The 21,758-nt window shown below is 39.4% G+C and overlaps 1 protein-coding gene and 1 long non-coding RNA gene across 9 annotated transcripts in view; one reads left to right on the top strand and one right to left on the bottom strand.

Annotated features, from left to right (window-relative positions):
- Positions 1-1,610: 1,610 nt before the first annotated feature.
- LOC103101263 (uncharacterized) lies at positions 1,611-3,394 on the bottom strand. Its single transcript, XR_471015.2, has 2 exons — positions 3,200-3,394; positions 1,611-2,966 (listed from the first exon to the last, which is right to left on the bottom strand). It is a non-coding gene; the product is annotated as an uncharacterized LOC103101263 (long non-coding RNA).
- A 27-nt stretch (positions 3,395-3,421) lies between these two features.
- Positions 3,422-21,758, top strand: part of ZNF717 (zinc finger protein 717) — an 81,963-nt gene continuing 63,626 nt past the window's right edge. For 6 of the 8 annotated variants that reach the window (XM_056807279.1, XM_056807284.1, XM_056807282.1 and 3 more), the window contains exons 1-2: positions 3,482-3,749; positions 5,848-6,016. The gene's annotated coding sequence lies outside the window, so the exon portion shown is untranslated. Of the gene's footprint in view, positions 3,750-5,274; positions 5,475-5,847; positions 6,017-21,758 lie in introns of all 8 variants that reach the window. The other 2 variants (XM_056807283.1, XM_056807285.1) reach the window with 2 other exon arrangements.

Here is a 21,758-nt window from a genome sequence, read left to right on the forward strand (position 1 = left end):
TAGTTCCTGCGTTTGTCTTGGAAGATAGATTCCTAAGTATTATATATTGACTAGGGTGATTTTAAATGGAATTTCTCTTTCTAATTTTTTTTTAACCCTTACCTTCCGTCTTGGAGTCAATACTGTGTATTGGCTCCAAGGCAGAAGAGTGGTAAGGGCTAGGCAATGGGGGTCAAGTGACTTGCCCAGGGTCACACAGCTAGGAAGTGGCTGAGGCCAGATTTGAACCGAGGACCTCCCATTTCTAGGCCTGGTTCTCAATCCACTGAGCTACCCAGCTGCCCCCTCTCTTTCTAATTCTTGCTGCTGAGATGTGTTGGAGAAATATAGACATACACTAATAAATATTTCTGTTGAAAGTTATCTGTCACACCAAAGAGGAGTTAAGTACTTCTATAAGCAATTAATTTACCTCAAATTCAGTTGTTTGGCAAGTGAATTCCTTAAGAGTACTTTCTATCCAAGATCATTCTTATAGATTTTTAAGTCCCAGGCAACTGCCAGGAATATGTAAGGCAAGCTGATGATGCAAGACCTGAATGTAGACCTTCTTCAATCAGTTCTATGGAACACCGAACATAGCATCATTGCCTGCTAATGATACTAATCCAAATGCCCCTAAAATTTCCACCTGAGCTTTCTTTTCAACATTCATTATTATACAATGTAATTTAGAAAAAGGCTATCTCTCAGTTTCTTGCCTTTCTGTTCTAGTGCCTATAATTCCTACTGAGTTCATGGCATTTTGAACATTCAATGTGTTTACTGGGAAAATGTAATATTCACACAAGATGAGTGAACACAAAATCTACTTTTAAAAGATGAATAATACATTGTAAAAAGTTACATTTTAATTGGCTCTAAAATAAAGATGATAAAAGATGCTAAGGGTGTTGAAGCAGTAGCACGCTTACATACAATAGCCATTACAAGAAGCATGTCCTTCAGCTTGGTGAGAGAGGTCAACATCATACTAGAGAAGACTGACTCTACCAGTGGCCTCACCACCAACAGCAAACATAATGGCTGTCCTTGAATAAGAAAGATAATGTTACTCTTCAGCTTTTTAAGTGATTCTGTTTAGAAAATAAAACTTGTGCTCTTTTCCTCTTCTTTTTTTTTCTCCCTGTTTATTTGGAGAGAACAGAAAGGATCGTAGCAAATGGGCAGAATATAATATCAAAAGCAGGGGGAGGAAGCAAGATGAAGAAATTAATGTTTGTTCTGTGTAGCCAAAAGAGACACTTCACAATATGGAAGGGGAAAAAATTCAATTTTTGTTGTCCAGACACCTTATTTAAGTTTAACAAAATTACCTCTGAAACTTATCTGTAGCGTTGTCATCTGCTCATTTCTTCAAGAGAAGGACCAGCATTTTGGGGTTATTTTCAGTCATAGTAAGTAAAAGTGATGTGTGCCCATCCTACACATGAGATAATGAACAGTGAACCAAGAGAGCATTCTACGCCACCAGAGTATGAATGTGGGAAGAATAAACTGTGAAAGTTACCTCCCCAAAATGAATAGAAATAAACATAGATCTCTCCTGTGTTATAGGAAAGGGCTGGGAAATCCACGAATGAGATGAATTATGCAGACATGAAGAAAAGTAAGATCAAAATGGAGATTTATTGTACTCTTTGGTTATAATCTTCTTTTTCTTTTTGTATGGAAATGATGGTTTGGTTAATCAAGTTGGGAATTTAAAAAAAATTGTTGCCCAAAGAACAGCATCATGATCAGAAGAGGGAAGTGATAGTAGTATAGGAATAAAATATGTTGCATGAAATTCTCTAGGATATCATCTGTAGAATTAGAGTTCTCTAGACTTTTAAATGCTGTATATCATGTACTTGGGTGTTTATGTGGATGTGTGTATATGACTGTCAGAAGAACAAAATATGATCTACAAATTCATTAATAGAAGTTTCACAGCCACAGGGAGGAAAGTGATACAGGTATGTATATGATATACCCGACTTTTTAAGAATAAATATCCTATATGTATTTCATGCATGGTCCTGTGCATAACAATATAGATCTGGGTGTGTAATGATGTGTCTAAAATGAGTGACCCATACAACTAGATAGATGGAAAACAAGTAGAGGTGACTATAATGAACTAATTTTGTATGTTGACATTATTTTCGTGTGTAGTTATACAATATGGTTATATGTGTGTGGTTCTAGTTAAGCATATAAGTCATATTTGGAGTTGTAGATAACTAGTGGATCTACATACATCTACATCTATGTCTTTATTGGTTGTTCCCCTTGTGGCCAAGATGCTTCCATCAGTGAAGTCAGGGATCCTTTTAATTTGGGGTTTGGGTTTACTCTGACAATATGAACTTAAACTACCCCGAGCCTCTGAAAAAGTTGTGGTACTTTGTCACAGGATCTGCTACCTACAAGAACTCCTGCTCTGTTGTACATGTGGGGTTGCTGTTTTGAACTTAAATGCAGGACTTGATTTTGCCATTTTGTCTTCCCTACCCGAGTCCAGCCTGTCAGCATCTTCTGGATCCTGATGGTCATGTTGATCTCACTAACTAAGATAATCACCGGAAAAGGTGCCCAGCGTGTCCCCAACCTGTCTATTCTCCCCAGCCACCTTGCATGGAAGGCGTTCCTCAATAACCGGCATTTCGGACTCTGCTTTCCTCGAACTTCGCCCAATCACTCTCTTCCTTGAAACGTTCCCCTGCTCTCGCTGTCCATGACAGGACCCTCCCCAGAACTACCATTGATTTACTTATTATTTATCTATCCGCGCGTAGTGTGTCTGCAGAGGGAAGGCGCGGCTCCTTGAGAGCAGGTGCTCTTGCGTCTAGCAGAATGCCGGGGACGTAGGAGGTGCTGAAAGCTGGACGCTTCCTCAGAGCATTAGGATGTCTGCAGAGCACAGGAGGAGGCAGCTCTTGGTGGCTGAGAGGCCGGCTCTCCTTCCCTGGGACGGGCTCTCTCTACAGAGGCAATAACGGAGAGGAGAGACTCTCAAGGGAGCCTTGGATGGCTTTTGTCCCATGGGCTCCCTGAGGGCCCCGGGGGTGGGGGTGAGAGGCTAGTTTTCAGTGGGGCTGCCTTTGCCATCTCGGGGTTATGGAAGGCAGGAAGAGGTTTATGATCTAGTCCAACGTGCTCATTGTACAGGAGGAAAAACTGAGGCTGGGAGAGGAAGTTCTGTGCCCGCGCTCACAAAAGTAAATGCCTGTGCCGGTCATCCCCTTTCCTCCAGGCGCGGTCCCATCTCTGGCCAGCCCCAGGCCTCCCCTCTGAGTCCCATTTCAGGGGGAGACTCCAAAGAACCAAACCAGGGAAACAGCCCCTCTGCTTCGGAACCAATCTGCCTGGAGCTCACAGGGGTGCACTTGTGCTCAATATCTTCATTGGCCCGAGGACGGGTCTGACACACGCATGCGTAGTTCCATTCCTTTGCTAGCGGGTTGCCAGGGCAGCAATTGTCTCCCGACTTTAAAAGGTTCCACTGCCGGGCCATCACGGCTTAAGTGTCTGGCGACCGGAGCGATGCATCTATTCGGATCGAAAACACAGCCTGAGCCCTGGGCCCCTACTACCCCACGGAGGGACGTGGGGATTAATGGCGCAACAGCCCAAGAAGGCTATAGGATCCGCAAAAATTTCCTGGGGAAGCTCCATAGAGCTACCTCATCCGGAGACTGTTGCAAACTGCAATGGCTTTTCTTGGCCAAAGGGAAAGATATTAATGAAGTGGACGATCTCAACAGGTAAGAAGAAGGAGGTGGGGGAAGGCCCACGGAAGGAACCTCCCCTGTGGATCCCCTAATCCTGGGAAAGCTCTTCTCTGAGCACCTGGGACAGCGCAAAGGCTCAGGCTAGCCTCGGGGTCACGCTTTGCCTCCTAGCGATTGGGTTGCAAGTGGCCAAAGCTGGTGTCAAGCCACCCTCCTTCCTCCTCATTCCGAACGAATGAGAAAAGCAGTCCTTTCAGCCAGTGGCCAACTTACTCCTTCTCCACAGCAACATGGAAGCAAAGACCACTCCATACTGCCCCGATAGGAAGTGTAAGGCAGGAAAGTAATTACTGCTCTGAATAAGTTCCTACTTGATGTGCTAGGCACCTGAATAACCGCCTGTACAGAGAAAGGAAATAGGGTAAAGAGGCTGGAGGGACGGTCCTTTTATTCTAGAAAGTCAGTGGAACTGGGAGTGTGTGCAGTGCTGGTCTAGTCACTCTTCAAGAGACTGGGAAGCCAACGATCACAGTACAGTTGTTTATTGAGCGAGAAAAACCTGGTGAAAAGCCCCTCTCACATCCCTGACCTCATCCATACTCTGTTGGAACCCCCTCCAACTCTCAGATTCAGTTAGACCCTCTTGTCAGTTAGAGGTTCTAATTTGCATAACCACACAGATTCCATTGGAACATTGGCAGGGTTTGGTTTGAGGTTCTAATCTGCATAGTCACTCAGAATGCAGATAGATAGGTGGCATATGGGCTAAGGTTTACAGAAACTGGGAGCAGGCACAAACTTATTAACAACTCAGAGTATCAACTGAAAGAACACATCCCAGAATCCCCAACATGCTTTGTATGGGATAGTAAAGGCATCATTTGTTTCAGTCTCACTCAGGTATGTAAGAGCCCCTTGTATTCTGGATAGTTTGAGGAGAGACTCATTTTACTGGGGTCCTAGAAATTATCATTTTGGATATATTAATAATGATAACCTTGATAATAACACACAAATTTCCCATTCCACACAGAGATGTAATCAGCAAGGGAGCTGGAGGAGAGGATCAGATAGGGTCAAGGAGCAACAGGAGACTGTTGTGTCCCCAAACCTAGAGAGAAGTGAGTACCAAGGAGAAGAGAGGAACACTGTCAAAGGTTTCAGAAAGTTCTAGCCACCTGAGGATTGAGAAAAAGCACTGGGTTATTTCTCAATTCAGAAATCGTTAGTAACTCTGGAAAGTTCAAGAGTCGGAGTGTAGAGGTAAGAAGAAAATGTCAGGAGGGGCATTTATTGTCATTGGTTCTCTCATGGCCTCATGGCACAAGGTTTGGGAACATCTTGCTGAGGCGGTTCATTGAGTCCCATAAGAGGGGCCCTGAGCAGCTCTCTGCCCCCTCCTCCTTTCTCAGCTCCCTTGGGGACAGCAGTGCAGGCATGGGGGCCCCAGCTTCCTCTTATCCTGTCCAAGACATGGTGCAGCTAGGAGAAAAGGGGGCTGTGTACAAGGCTTCTCCTCGCTGCAGAGGTTCTAAGTCCTCCTCTCTTCCTCTTCTAGCTTCTTGAGATCAACCAGTTACGGCTCATGGAGCTCTCATGGAGGAATTCGTAGGAAGGATGAGAAGCCCCTTTACTAGGTGGCTTCTTAGACCTCCCATGCCAAGAGGCAGTGAAAGCTGCATCTCCACGACCTTGTGCCCAGCTCGTCCGTCCATCCTATGAGCACTAAGAGGGAAAGCACTCTGTCGGTTTGCTGAGGTGCCCGCAGGGGCCTGGTGGAGGATTTGGGCATGGATTTTGAGGGGAGGCCTTAGCGTCCTCATCTCTTGAGAGTAGAAAGGGCTCCAGCAAGCAGCTGGACAGTGTGGACCGTTTCACTGCACAGCACCAAACCATCACTATTTCTTTCTCCTCCATCGGACAGCTCTGCACCTGTCTTGTGCCATCGGCTACTCAGATGTGTCTCACTTGGTAGAGAGACGCTGCCAAATGGACATCTCACAAATGTGACAGCGACCACCGCATACCTCTAATAAAAGTCAGAGCTCCGCTTTCCTGGCCTCGGGAGCCACAGGGATGGGGAGGTGCCTCCCTCTGGGCTGACCTCTTCTTCTGGCTCTTCTTCTGACAGGTGTTACAGTGTCAGCAGGAGGAGTGTGCGAGCATCCTGCTCCTCCATGGGGCAGACCCCAGTGTGGTGGATGACAACAACAGCTCTGCCCTTCACTATACAGCCTCTGGTTACAACACTGCTATAGAGGACAGGCTGCTAAAAAAGAAGGCAAGAGACAGGGTAAAAGGTGACTTTCTGAACCCTAAAGTGTTTTACCAGCTACGGTGGAAATCAAGTCGTGTTGACTTCCCATGGCTTATAATTCCTATATTCTAGGAAGCGTTTCTTTATGGGAAACCTCTTAAAATACTTCTTTGGTCCGCCCTGATTGCCCTCTGGAGTGGTGACATTTTCTTTGTGCTGGGCAGAAGAGCTGTCATTTCAGTGGTGATGGGGACCCCAGGGGCTTGGCGATATCATAGACAGAGACTCGGCAGCTGGGTCCCTTCCCTTTTTTAACTCTGATCATTTCTCTCAGAACTGATACTACCTATTGGTTATTGGTCTTAAGGCAGAAGAACAGCACTGGTTAGGCAATGGGGGCTAAATGACTTGCTCAGGGTCACGTGGCTATGAAGTCTCTGACAGTAGATTGGAACCAAGAATCTCTTTTCTGCAGGCCTGGCTCCCTATCTACTGAGCCACCTGGCTACCATGATCATGAATTTTTAAAAAAGAGCCCTTACTTTATATCTGTTTCCAAAGCAATGACTTCTTGGAAAATATTTCTCTGAAAAGGGGGCCAAGACGCACAAAGGGTAAGGAAACTCTGCCTTAGGGAGTATCCTGGAGCCCTGAAAAGTTTATGGATTTCCCAGCTTTACCCTTCCAGTGTAGGGGTGTCAGGGGCAGGCTGGACGTTCAGTACCTTTGGGGCCAGCTATCTTTCTACTCCATTACAGCTGGCTCCAGAATATTTTTGGCCAATGTATGAGGTCAGCTCCTCAGAATTCCATAGTTCCATTGGCTATTAGCCTACAATGCTTTATTCCATGTAGATCTCTACTTGGGATATTAATTGGTTCTTTCTGTATTCCATGATTTTTTTTTCAAAATCTTTTAAAAATTTCTTCCTACTAAGTAAAAATCTACCCAGACAGAATTTTCACAAGAGCCAATCCAGAAGTGTAGGGGGCTTTCCCCCACCCTTTGTCTTCAAGACTGCATCATTTCCTTTCCTAGAATTACTGAACAAATCCTGGGTTTTAGGAAGAGGCTTCACTCTTGGTCACTGATGCTTGAGAGAGAAAAAAGCTAAAGTAGTACACCTTAGGAGACTTGGGAGGAGATGAAAAATGCCAGGAGAAGACCTTTCTTCCAGGCTTAACCCCCTCAAGGCCAGGCTTTCCTTTCTTTTCAGGCTGACCCCACTCAAGGGGAAGGGGCCAAGAGAACTGGTCACCTACAAAGCCCATCAGCAGGGTTCTGAGGGAACAGGGCTGGCTGCACACCTGCAACGATTGATCATGAAACAAAGATAGCAATGAGGGAAGCCAGCCATGAACTGATTGCTGTCTCCTGACAACAGGTTATTAGCTATATGGAATCCCAGTGGCTATATAATCTCATTCTGTCCTGTCACCTCAGAGGAAACTAAGGCTCAGAGCAACAAAGGGATTTGCTTACAATCACCCAGAAAGTCACTGAGAGGCGGTATTGACGCCCAGGTCTGCTCCCTCCAAATTTCCATGTGTAGCCTGCGTCCTTGAGATGACCTTAGCAAGTTCACCAGATAGTCACCCAATGTCTTAAGTTGAATTGAAGTGCACAGACAATCCTTGCATCCTCTAACAGTATCTTTAATATGATTTTGCGGCTTGGCATCACACCACTTTTGATTGCTGCAAAAAACCATAGTGAAACAATGGTCGATTTGTTTTTAAAGAATGGAGCAAATGGCAATTCCCGTGATAATTCTAAAGGTACTGTAATCAAAGACTGTGATTAAAAAAGTGTCTAGAGGAAGAACAACTTACATCACGAAACACTTCAGAAATAACAATATTTAAACTTATTTTGAAAGGATGAAAATGTAAAGTAATATTTGCTATGAAAAAGAAAAACTATTTTCTTTGACTGAAAAATTAGAAAAGCAGTTCATGTGAATATGCCATTCACTATTTCTTGATCACTATTTTCAATCTGCTTTATTTGACCATGGTACGTTTTATGGTCATTAATATTATAACAAAAAAGTTTTGCATTAAACCGACTATTGATTCTCTTTTGAAATAATATTAATATCATCCACGAGAATTGTAGCATGTCTTCTGTGCTCATTCTTCCTGTAATTTTTCTAGAGGATTCTGCACATTGATAGGTATAAATGAATACAAGAATAGTAGGATGAATTAATTAATTTGGTGGAATATATCTTTTCATTGTGGATACTCTTAGGACTGGGTCAAATTGTATTCCTTCCATCCCTTTTCATCCTGTGTGATTATTCTCTTTGTTTTTCCACAAATTCTTCAAAGAAGCTCCAGGCGATACATTGAAGCCTTCCCCTGATCCTTTTGAGTATTCTTTTGAATACTAGTACAGTGTTCATATTCTCTGGCTTTTATTTTCAATACAAATTGAGCCCATGTCTTTTTCTGTTAAACATGTTGTAGATTATGTCTCTTACACCACTTATTATATCAAAATCATTTTTGCCTGAGCCTACTTATACTGATAATGCATTTCCCATGGCCTTTGTGATAATCAGAAATTTAAATTCTTCTCAGATCATGTTTTTGGTTGTTCTGTTTAAAAAAATATTACTGTGACTATATAGCTTAATTCTAGATCAATGTGTATAAAATAAGCTTTTGAGTAACAGTAGTATTATTGAGATCCTGTTGGATCTCCTTTTCCCCAAAATTGTAAGCTCATTTCAATGTTCTTCGTCATTGCCCATTTCATGAATAATGAATAAAATGAATTGCATGAAATCTGGAATATACCTACATTTCATCTACTTTTTCAAGTGGATTCAAACACTAATCTCTTTTGCCTCCCTTTGGATTTCAGAAGAGCCTTTTTCATGTTCCAGGGCTTGATGCAATTAATACAATGTGCCCTAAAATAGGATCATTTGGGAATCTGTGCCCTCATATACAATAAATCCTCTATTTGGATTCTGTACAGAGCATCCTACATAGCATTGGCACACGCTGTATGTGAGCATATCACTCACTATTTACATCCAGCTTAATATGGATACTTTCTCCTTGATCAAAACAGTATCTTTAGTTGTAATGTGTTATATAGAATCTGGTATGGTTTTAACATTTCCATGGGAGACATGTTTTCTTGATATCACAAAAAAAATCCCAACCAAAACCTCAAAACCGACTTAATCTTAACAAGCAAAAATTACTAGTTGCCATTTTGCAGTAATTAGTTTGATGTGTTTGTTCAGATCATGAACTGACCTGAGGAAATGTCAAAATGAATAGCAAATGAGAAGAAAGGATAAAAGCAGACTTTGGTTATAGTAACTGTAGCCTGTTGTGATGTAAACAAGCTATATACTCCCCAATATAGGAAATGGACATATCCATCACCTTGGCGATCACTAGTCCATGCCAAAGCCTTATAATGGACAGTGGATATATGTAATTTCTCAGAAGTTTAATTAACACAAAACAGTTGTCACAGAGGCCAAAAGAGTCCAGGAATTGCATTAGCTGGAAAATAGGATTTCCATGCTGAACAACTATTACAGCTGATTGCCTCAAGCTTTGCATATAACAACTGGCAAAAAATTGAGGAAAAAGATGGACGGTCAAGACCAGTATTGCTTTACAAGACTTAAAAGCTTTGTTTGATGAGAAGCCTAAGCTCGAGTGCTTTTGTCTATGGATTGGAAAGAGTGTCAATGAGTGGAAATGAAATGGAGTAGAATTTCTAACATTTCTCTACTGACCTATTTCATTCATACCACTTGTGAAAACATAGATTCACTTAGCTGAGTATCTGCAGTTCCCTGTGAGTCAAGGGCAAGTGGAAGAGTTGCTAGAACTGACTCAATACCAACAGAGAAAAAGCAATGACACATCAAGCCCAATTATACAGATTTTTTAGTATAATTTTTAAAGGCATTTGAAAGAAAGATTCTGAAGGAGTATAAAAGATCACTCTCTAATGATATACAAATATTAAAGAATAACAGGTTGACTTTTCATTGAGATGCGATTTCAAAAGATTTTTGTAGTATCTTTTGTGCCTATGATTCTGAATATTATCTTATTAAAATCCTATTTTTAATATTAAGTAAATTAAGTAAAAAGTATTTAATATTAAGTAAAAATATTGCCAACCATTAAAACCAGGAGTTTATAATTCCTAAAATTTCAATGTCACTAATAATCTATTTTCTAATCAAAATTAAGCTGGTTCCTTTTGGGGCTTTTTCTTATTTTTTTGGCCATAGATTGTTACCAATGAAGAAGAAGATTAAGCAGTCAACATTTCCACATGCTAGAAAGAGCTTACCAGTATTTCAAAATAAATACCTTTAAAAATATTCGTGATTTCACTATATGAGTATATTCCTACATTAATTCGACCTTTAGACCAGCTAACCTGTTTTTGAAGTTATTACTAAGTAGTCAAGGGACATCAAAACTTCACACAATATGACTGATATTGCCACCACACTCCCTTGGGCAAAAAGCCCCAGAAGCCCCAGAAGATACATGTTTTTGTTAGTGTGAATGTTCCTTCCAATTGTGCAACTCCTGCACCATCTCAGATCTTCACCAACTGCCTCCATGAGTCCATGAGCCCTCCTCAAATCAACGCATGCTCACTCTCTGCTCAGGAATCTTTATTTAGGTTTTTCCTTAAAGAGCACCATCTATTGCTCTCTTTGTGTTCAAAGACTTTTATGTTTGTTACATGTAAAAGAGCTTGTTCTGGATGAGCCTCTGACAGCCAAAGGTCAGTTCTATCTTGTGATGGGGCTTGGGGATAGCAATTCAGTGGAAAGCTGTGAATTTTAGATTTACTCTACCCTGCTTAGTCTAGCAATCAGGAATGTCTACACCCCTACTTAAAGGTTAAGTGTTGAGGAGGATAACCTATGACAGACATGTGCTAGCAAGTTGCAAATAAGAAACAACTGACAGACACCCTGGGCTGTCCTAAGTCAAGCTTAAGCCACCATTGATACATGTGAGATGCAGGAAGTGACGTAAAAACAGTCTATATATTTCATGTCACTTCTCTCTGATCTCTGCTTGTGGAGAGGTGGATCTGGCTCTCTTTGGTGGCAGAGGAGTTGAGCTTGGTCTCTTTCTTGGAGACATTGGGTTTGACTAGCGGTTTGACTCGTGGAAGCGTTTTGGTGTCTTGGTGTGGGTCAGGTGAGGTGTCTTCCCTGAGCTCTCTCAGAGTTTAGGCTGATTCTTTTTTTTCCCTTTACCTTTCCTAAAACACCATCCTCCTAGGAGGCTCCTCATCTCAGAGGAGGCCTCGTGGCTGGAAGGTCTATGAACTCCCCTTGGCTCAGACCATGCCAGAGAAATCTTATACCCTTTTCCCTTTCTCCTCTTCTTAATTTCTTCCCTCTATATTAATTAAACCACCATAAAATTCCCAAACTGACTTGACTAGTTTTATTAGGATATAGAAATTAAAACCCTGGTGACCAACTAAATTTATATTCAGTTGCAACTCTAAATTTACCCCTTACAAAGTGTGGCTGAGAATTTTTATTTCTGATCTAATCATTTTCAAAGAGTCTCTGCCTTACTTTAAAGACTAGCAAACCAGAGGAATCTCTATAATGTCCCTAACTGAAAGGCCTACACTGTTGCACCACAGTGGCTTCAACATACTCTCTTCTTGTTGATTATAAAGCTTCCAATTTAATAATCCCTGCTAAAACCCCCAAAGGACAAAAAAAACCCAAACTTCTCTCTCTCTCTCTCTCTCTCTCTCTCTCTCTCTCTCTCTCTCTCTCTCTCTCTCTCTCTCGTCTTACTTACCAATTTTAATGCTGCATGAGCAATAAGTTTTTCCATGCATCCCTACATGATTGTGATCCATATACCTTTTTTTTATCCCAATGTTACCTTTTATTTATTATTTGTTAAATTTCACTCAGTCAATTTAGAACATTACTCCTTGGTTACAAGAATCATATTCTATCCCTCCCTCCCCTACCCCACCCTTCTTATAGCCTATACACAATTCCACTGGGTATTACATGTGTCCTTGATCAGAACCTATTTCCATGCTGTTGATGTTTTGCGCTAGGATGTTCATTTAGCGCCTACATCCCCAACCATATCCCCTTGACCCATGTAATCAAGCAGTTGTTTTTCTTCTGTGCTTCTACTCCCACAGTTTTTCCTCTGAATGTGGATAGTGTTCTTTCTCATAAATCCCTCCAAACTGTTCTGGATCACTGCATTGCCACTGATGGAGAAGTCCATTACATTCGATTGGACCATAGTGTATCAGTCTCTGTGAACAATGTTCTCCTGGTTCTGTTCCTCTCACTCTGCATCACTTCCTGGAGGTCTTTCCAGTTCACATTGAATCTCTCCAGTTCATTATTCCTTTGACCACAATAATATTCCATCACCAGCATATACCACAATTTGTTCAGCCATTCCCCAAGTGAAGGGCATCTCCTTATTTTCCAATTTTTTGCCACCACAAAGATATGAATATTTTTATACATGTATTTTTCCTTATATCTCATTGGGGTACAAACTCAGCAGTGCTATGGCTGGATCAAAGGGAAGAGACAGTCTTTTAGTGCCATTTGGGCATAGTTCCAAATTGCCTTCCAGAATGGTTGGATCAACTCACAACTCCACCAGCAATGAATTACTGTCCCAACTTTGCCATATTTCCTCCAGTATTCATTACTTTCTGTTGCTATCATGTTAGCCAATCTACTAAGTGTGAGGTGATACCTCAGAGTTGTTTTGATTTGCATATCTCTGATTATAAGAGATTTAGAATACTTTTTAATGTGCTTATTAATAGTTTTGATTTCTTTGACTGAAAATTCCCTATTCATGTCCCTTGCGCATTTATCAATTGGAAAATGGCTTGATTTTTGCACAATTGATTTAGCTCTTTGTAAACTTGAGTAATTAGACCTTTGTCAGAGGTTTTGGTTATGAAGATTGTTTCCCAATTTGTTACTTCCCTTCTAATTTTGGTTACATTGGTTTTGTTTGTACAAAATCTTTTTAATTTAATGGAATCAAAATTATTTATTTTACTTTTTGTGACTCTTTATGAGTCTTGCTTGGTTTTAAAATCATTCCTTTCCCAAAGGTCTGACATGTATACTATTCTGTGTTCATATAATTTATAGTTTCCTTCTTTATGTTCAAGTCATTCACGCAATCTGAGTTTATCTTGGTGTAGGGTGTGAGGTGTTGATCCAAACATAATCTCTCCCATACTGTCTTCCAATTTTCCCAAAAGTGTTTTTTTTAAATAATTGATTTTTGTCCCCATAACTGGGATCTTTGGGCATATCATAGACTGTCTTGCTGAGGTCATTTACCCCAAGTCTATTCCATTGATTCTCCTTTCTGACTCTTAGCCAGTACCCTATTATTTTAATTACCACTTCAAGGCCACCTTCCTTTACATTTTTTTCATGATTTCCCTGGATATCCTTGATATTTGTTCTTCCAAATGCACTTTGTTATGATGTCTCATAATTGTCATTTTCTTCAATGACATTATTTCTTCTATGATTTGTTCTCTAACTAACTGATTTTGGAAAATCATATTATTTAATTTCCAATTAATTTTTGATTTGCCTCTCCATGTACCCTTACTGATTATTATTTTTATTGTGTTATGATCTGAAAAGGTTACATTTATTATTTCTCTTTTTTCTGCATCTGTTTGCCATGTTTTTATGCCCTAGTACATGGTCAATCTTTGTGAATGTACCACGTGCTGCTGAATAGGTGTATTCCTTTTTTTCCCTATTCATTTTTCTCCATATATCTATTAACTCTAATTTTTCTAAGATTTCATTCACATCTCTTACCTCTTATTTATTTTTTGATTTGATTTATCTAAATTTGATAGTGGAAAGTTCAGGTCTCCCACTAGTATAGTTTTACTATCTATTTCCTCTTTCAACTTCACTAGTTTCTCCTTTAGAAATTTGGATGCTATACCATTTGGTGCATACATGTTCATTACTGATATTTCCCCATTGTCTATATTGCCTTTTATCAGGATGTTGTTACCTTCCCTATTCCTTTTAATCAGATCGATTTTTACTTTGACTTTCTCAAATATCATGATTGGAACTCCTGCCTTCTTTCTATCAGTTGAGATTCAATAGGTTTTGCTCCAACCTTTAATTCTAACCTTGTGAGTGTCTCCCCGCCTCAAGTGTGTTTCTTGCAGACAATATGTGGTAGAATTTTGATTTCTAAATCACTCTCCTATTTGTTTTCATTTTATGGGCAAGTTCATCCCATTCATGTTCAAAGTTATGATTGCCACTTGTGCATTCCCCAGCATTTTGATATCCTCTCCTAATTCTGTCTTTTCTTCTTTTGTTATATCCTTTTTTTTAAACCCCTACTTTCTGTCTTGGAGTCAATACTGTGTATTGGCTCCAAGGCAGGAGAGTGGTAAGGATTGGGCAATGGGGGAAAGTGAATTGCCCAGGCTCACACAGCTGGGAAGTATCTGAGGGCAGATTTGAACCTTAGACCTCTGTCTCTAGGCCTGGCTCTCAATCCACTGAGCTACCCAGCTTTCCCCAGCTATATCCTTTTAAACTAGTGGTTTGCTTTTAATCAGTCCCCCTAATCACCACCCTTAATTATCTTCCCTTTCTGCCCCCTCCCTTTTTGTTTCCTTCTTATTTTTTAGGGTCTGTTAAGTTCCCTCCTCCCTCTCTTTTCCTCCCTTTTTGTACCCCCTACTCCCCTACCCCCTTTGTTTTCCCTTCTTACTTTCCTTGTAGGGTAAGATAGAATTCAGTACCCCAATGGATCTAGATGCTCTTCCCTCTCAGAATTGATTTCACTGAGAGTAGGGTTTAAGTATTACCTATTAACACTCTTTCTCTCCTTATAAGAGTACTCTTCCTCTCCCCTTGTGTATGTTTGTGTTATAAAGATTATCCTATTTTTTTATTTCTTCAAGTATCTCTTGGTGCCATCTTCAATTCCCCCTCCCTTTTTCTTTTTTGCATATCATCTTATAGAACTTATTACCTCAATTTCTTCCTGTGAATGATTCCTCTAATTACCATAATAGTGAATATAATTTTTGAGAGTTACAGATAACACTTTCCATCTCTTTCTAATTTTCCTTTTCATGTTTCTCTTGATCTTTGGTGATGGATATCAAACTTTCCATTTAGTTCTGGTCTTTTCTTTACAAATATTGGAAATCTTCTATTTTGTTGAATGCCCATACTTTCCTCTGGAAGTATATAGTCAGGTTTGATGGATAGCTGATCCTTGGTTGAAGACCCAATTCTCTTGCCTTTCTGAATATCATATTCCAATCCTTGTGGTTCTTTAGTGTAGAAGGTGCCAGATCTTGTGTAATCCTAATTGGTGCTCATTGATATCTGAATTGTCTCTTTTTGGCTTCTTGTAAAATTTTCTCCTTAGCTTGGAAGCTCTGGAATTTAACAATTACAATGCTGGGAGTTGTCTTTTGAGGATTTTTTTTAGTTTATAATCTTATGAATATTATTTTATTTATGCATTTGAAATACTTTATTCTAAAGGATCCAGGACTTACTCATATACCCAAACTCAAATATCCTTCCCCTATATACATATACACAAAAGTTAAGAATTCCTGCTTTAATGTCAGCTTCTAATTGCATTTCTAAACCATTTATTATGTATTTATGCCACTATTACATCCCAATACCTTTTCCTCCCCTCTTCTAGTGAACCCTCTTTATAAAAAAAAATTAAGGAACTGCAGCCTGATTATGTAAAACATCCATAATTCTGTGTACTATCTCTTTGTAACAGATAACACAGAAACATGCCTTGTCTTCACTCTTGATTACATCAAGATCAGTCATTACATTAGATGAATGGTTGGAATGTTGGACATAGAGTAAGGGAAATATGAGTTCAAATCCAGCCTCAAATATTTAGTAGTGGTGTGACCATAGGTAAATAACTAGACTGCTGCCATGTTTACTCAGAAGTCCCAAATTTACCACATGTCAGTCCAAACTGGAGAGATTCAAGGACAGTCTCACCAGGAAAGGTCTCAGGTCCAGTCAGCACATTGTTCACCAGCCTCCAACTCAAACTCAGAAGTCCAGAAGAAGTCAGAAATTTTCTCTGAAGATTTTAGATGAAGATCCCAGATGAATCTCTCATGAATCTCAGTTGATTCCCACATACTTTTTAACACTAAAGGAAATTATATATATATTCATCATGAAACATCAAGAAAAATCTGATTGTGTGACTTTGAAAAATTCATAAATGCAGACTGTTTGTTATTCCAGAACAGCTCTCATGATGGCCCTTTATAATAGGCTTAATCCAACGAGCCTAATCAAGCTTATTCTTCAATATGATGTTGACCTCTCTTGCCAAGATGATTTTGGATGGATAATTAGAGACTACAGTCATGTCAGTGGTGTTAAAGTGTAAGATATCATCCTATCATTACATAATTTTATTTATTTTTCCATTCATAAAAGTTTTAATCCACCAATATCAACTTAATACACATTTCTTAAAAATTATGCCTGCATTGTTCATAAAAATTCCATAAGATCGTAAACCAAGATAGCAATCATTTCAAGTCTTTCTGTTAATTATTTTTTGGCACATGCATGTGAGGCAAATATCCAAAAAAAAACCCCCACAGAATCAAAAACTAAATAGTTAAAATATATGAGTTGTTGGGGTTTTCCTTTGTGTTGTTCTGGATATACAATGATTTCATGAATATCAAGCAATTCATTTGTACTGAATCTCCACTCATGTATTTGTTTTTAGAATGCCTAATCCATTGAAATATAAATAAAATGAATGTAGCAAAAATAATAAAAGTGAACAGCAGATAACTTTATAATTTACTTCTCAATTTATTCTTTTAATTACTTCTCTAGAGTAATTTGAAAATGATAGGAGACAACTATTGTTCTTTGGCTGAGGATCTCATAATGGAACAGAAATCCAATCTTCTAGGATGCATTGACTGCATCTCCTTTTTGCTGATTTCAAATGCTTCTTGATAGATTTGTTGTGATTAATCCACTAGTCCTTTCTTGTCATCATGAGAAGGAAAATCAAATAATAGTGATAGTCTCTTTTCATTTTCAATAAAATGCTTTCTGCTTGTGAAGTATTAGGAATAAAGAACTTTCCCATTAAACACAGAACATCATTGCAGATGTCGTAATTGTGCCTCAACTTTCCCTCTGCAATCTTGGGCCATCAGCTGTTTTTCCTCAGCACCTTCCATCTTTTGCTCAAAATTTGAAATGGCCCTTCAGATGACCTTTGGGCCCCTGAGGTGTTTTTGTAATGTGAAGATTGAATTAACCTCAGCTGGAAAATCTACAGCGAATGCAGAAATTATTCATGAAGTTCTTTCTGCTCTCCAGCTGCCTGAAGCCATAGCTGTAGTTCATTGCTCTGCACATACTGGTGGCACCGACCCTGCCTCTAGGGGAAATGCTCAAGCAGATTCCATTGCCAAGTTAGTGGCCATAGAAGGGCCTGAATTAATTTTAAAATCAACAACCACTGATGACTGAAATTTATCACTTTCCTATAATGAAAAGGAAGTGAAAAAATGGAAACAAAAACTTAAAGCAAAACATATTAATGGAGTCTGGGTGTCATCTGAAGGAAAACCCCTGCTCCCTAGGAGTTTTTATCAACATCTTTGCCAATCTATTCATAAAAATGGTCATTTTGGCACCCAGGACATCGTGGACTCTGTTAAAAGAGTATGGATAGCCCCTGGTATAACTACTAAAGCCTCTAAAGTATGTACAGCCTGCCCTACCTGCCAGGTCTCTTTAATCAACACAGCTTTCGTGGCAAAGCCTTTGGTGGACGTCCTCTTGCCCAAATGCCATTTGAACACTTACAAATCAATTCTATCTCTATGCCAAAAGCTGTGCAGTATACATTTTGTCTAGTCATAGTTAATCAGCTGACCAGGTGGACTGAAGCATTCCATGCTGCTCAGGCCACACCTGCTTTTGTTGCCAAAGTCCTTTTAAAAGAAATTCTTCCACACTTTGGCCTACCAGCATTATTGACTTGAATAGAGGAACTCATTTTACCGATTCAGTCTTATCACAAATGTACTCGGTTAGGGATAACTCCTAAATTTCATACACCATCCCCAGAGCTCCAGCCAAGTTGGAAAAATGGATAAAGAACTTAAAACTATGATTGGAAAATTGTGCATGGAAACTCATTTGAAATGGCCTGAAATTCTCCCTCTGACCCTATTTTATCTCAGAAGCAGACCCAGAGATAATTGACCCATCTCACCATTTGAGATGCTATTTGGACATCCACCTATTCAGGCACAACCATTTACCCCTGCCTATACCTCATTGTTAGGAGGGGACACAAGCATTGCTTCATATATCAGACAATTACAAACAAAATTGTGAGGACTCCGTGACTCTGAAGCTGCTGTTCAAGCAGGCCCCATAGACTTCTCGCTTCGTGATTTAAACCCAGGTGATAGTATGTATATCAAGAATTTCAAACGTCCTCAGTCAACTGAACCTGCCTATGATGGACCATTCTAAGCCCTATTAACTACGCTGACAACTATTAAAATTGGGGAGAGAGACTCATGAATTCATTGTAGCCATGTCAAATGAGTACCTGTTGATAATGAATAATAATTCACTATGTTGGTATTATTTAACTATTGATTATAGTAAGACTTCCCTATTGATGGATCTGTACTATTTTATTGCACTTTATTTGTGCCATACAGTATTTTATTCCTTTTCTTTCTCTCATTTTTTTTGCATTTGAAGCACATGTAATTGCATTGAAAAGATTTTCTTTTAACTATTTTTTATTTTTGCAATAAGCTAAAACCTCCATTTGCTTAGCATAAAATTGCATACCCAAAAAGCTTTAGACTATGGAAACCTTCCATTTTTTATTAAATATTATGGGACTATGATTAATGATTGTGCCTGATTCTAGGGATCAAAAAAGGAGCACAGATTTTATCTATGTAGTGCCATAGAGCGCAGATTTAACCTGAAAAGTGCCAAAGGAGCAAACAGGTCAAAAGAAACCAATCCATGTGGCACTGATAAATTACTTGAACTAGGATTTGAACCTAGTGTGAGACTCGAGGTTGTGGCGCTTGACATATGTTAAGATGCAGGACTCCTTGAACCAAACTCCTTGTAAAATACTTGCTATAAAAGTACCTAACAATTGGCTAGTCTGGCTCCCCTATCCCTGAGAAATGACAAAAGATCAGACTAAGGAATGACACTTCTCTTTCTCCACAAAAAATCTAGTCTTTGTTTTCTCTTTCTTATATGATGGCAACTTCCTGTAGTCCTGACTTATAATGGGTAAATACAACATTACTGCATTTTCCACTACAGATTTGTAGGAGATAAAATTTTCTTTAATTGGACCCTAACACAAGGGCATGTTATGAATTTATTCTTTTTATTTAGAAATTTTATATAGTTTTTGATATTTTGATTCTGATTTTGACTTTTTATTTTCTAAAATTCTCTAAAAACTTAAATGTTTTTCTCTTTTTCTTTTGTTTTTTCTTTTGATAATTGATTCATACACCCATAACTCAACCCCTTTGATTTGATATGGGTGTTGATGAACACTCTCTTCAGGGGGGATTGTATTGTATTTTTATTTTTAAAAATACAATATTTAAAATTTTGTTTGAGAAGAATTTCAGGAAAGGAAGTTTGATAACTCCTTGAACCCAGAGAATGAACTCTTTGAAAAAAAGATGCTTGTAGAAACCTACACTGCCTCAAGAAGATTCAGAATGGACTTTTGGGTGCAATCAATTGAACAAAAAGAGAATTGAACATTTATTGTAAATGTACATTTTTATGCCAAAGGGAACTGCCCCCTAATTTGACTTTTTGTCAATGTGCCTAACAAAACATTGGGTTTGCTCTCTCTTTTCTATTTCTCTCTAACTATTATAATTTCCTCTTAAAAGGTAAAATATTGTGTACATCTGTAGTTAGAAGTGCTTTAGGACTACAAGATGATTATGTTAAATCATCAATGGGGAGAATAGTCTCTCAATGATCATCAGGGGGGATTGAGAAGATTGGATTTAGTTATCTCCTGATTGTAACAATGAAGGTACTTAGCTCTTCCTTTATTGTGAAGCTAGAATTGTAAGCTGCAATCTATTTTTAGACTTTAACTACAAAAAGGTGTTAAGTAACTATAAAAGGTGAATTAACCACAAAAAGGTGTTAAGTAACCCGAAAAGATATAATCTAACCAGAGAAGGTGAGAACTAAAGAATGGGCAGTCCTGGAGAAAAGCATCTGTTGTGATTGGTAGACATGAACGTTAGGGGAAGTGAGACAAGGGAAGAAGATCTTTAAAAAGAGGACCAAAAGGCAGAAGATCATCATTCGGACATTTGGAATCATTCATTCGGGTACTGACTCGGAGGAGCGACCAGAAGGCAGGCATCTAGACTTCTTTTAGATAGGCACCATTGGTGAGTGAAAAGCTGACTAAGTGACCCCGCTTTCCTAGAGGCCTGAAGCCTACAAGTAAGGCCCATCTTTTTGAGACTCTCTTCCCCTGGCTGGGGCTTAAAGATTCTAACTGGTATCAGAAGAAGCCAGAGTTTTCTCTCTCATTCCTTAATATTTTCCTTCTATTGTAAATATTATAAATAAACTACCATAAATTCCATTTACTTTAGTAATTCATTTTGGGATTTAGAAATTAAATCCATGATGACCACCTAATAATATATTCAGAGTCCCAACCAGCAATTACTATTAACAGTAAATAAAAGAGAGGAGATTCCTCCAGTTATTGGGAAATGAAGGCTCCTGGCTCACTGTCACACAATGCCAGATTCCATGTCATCATGTCACCTAGCCTGCTCCGCCAGTTTGTCCATCTGCGCCAATTCCTTGTTATCCTTGAGTGAATATTCAGTGTCTGGAGTGAGTGGTGGCGTCAGATGGACAAGCAGGGGGTTGGTGTCTGGGTGAGAGCAGTGGCCTATAATTGCATTTAAAATAATTTTTCCTCTACACAACTGAAACCAAGTGGGGCTTTCATAGTTGCCTAATATTGTTACAGTCTGGTAAGCAGACTAAGGGATGCTAACAACCTGGGCAAATGGCAAAGTCAGATTATCCACGTTCATAGCAGGTTATAAATGGCACGAGAGAGGAGGGAAAGGGTAAATTTAGGGAATCTGAGATCATTTTCAGAAATGCTAATGACCGCTGCCATTTTCATCGCTCTTTAAGGTTTTCCAATACTTTACATATATTTTGATATTTCATCTTCACAAAAGTTGTATTGTTTATATGTCAGGTTAGTTTGGGAGAAGAATTATATTATGTCTCATATGCCATCAAATGATTGGTAACTAAAAAAATAAATTGTGAATACTAATAGGAAACATAAGAATTTATAGGGAGGCAGTTTGGTACTGGAGAGTGTTGGATTTGGAGTCAGAGGACCAGGTTCTTGGGGAAATCATGCGCCTCACTATACATGTGGCTTTGGACAACTCATATCTTTTCTTGGATTCAGTTACTTAATTTATTTTGAGACAGACAAACAGACAGAGAGGGAGAGAGGGAGGGAGAAAGAGACAGAGGGAGAGAGGGAGAGAGAGAGAGGGAGAGACACAGAGAGGGAGAAAGAGAAAGAGGGAGGGGAGGGGAGAGAGAGAGAGAGAGAGAAAGAGAGAGAGAGAGA

The sequence above is a fragment of the Monodelphis domestica genome, chromosome 8 (genome assembly GCF_027887165.1).
Source record: "Monodelphis domestica isolate mMonDom1 chromosome 8, mMonDom1.pri, whole genome shotgun sequence".
NCBI classification, from domain to species: domain Eukaryota; kingdom Metazoa; phylum Chordata; class Mammalia; order Didelphimorphia; family Didelphidae; genus Monodelphis; species Monodelphis domestica.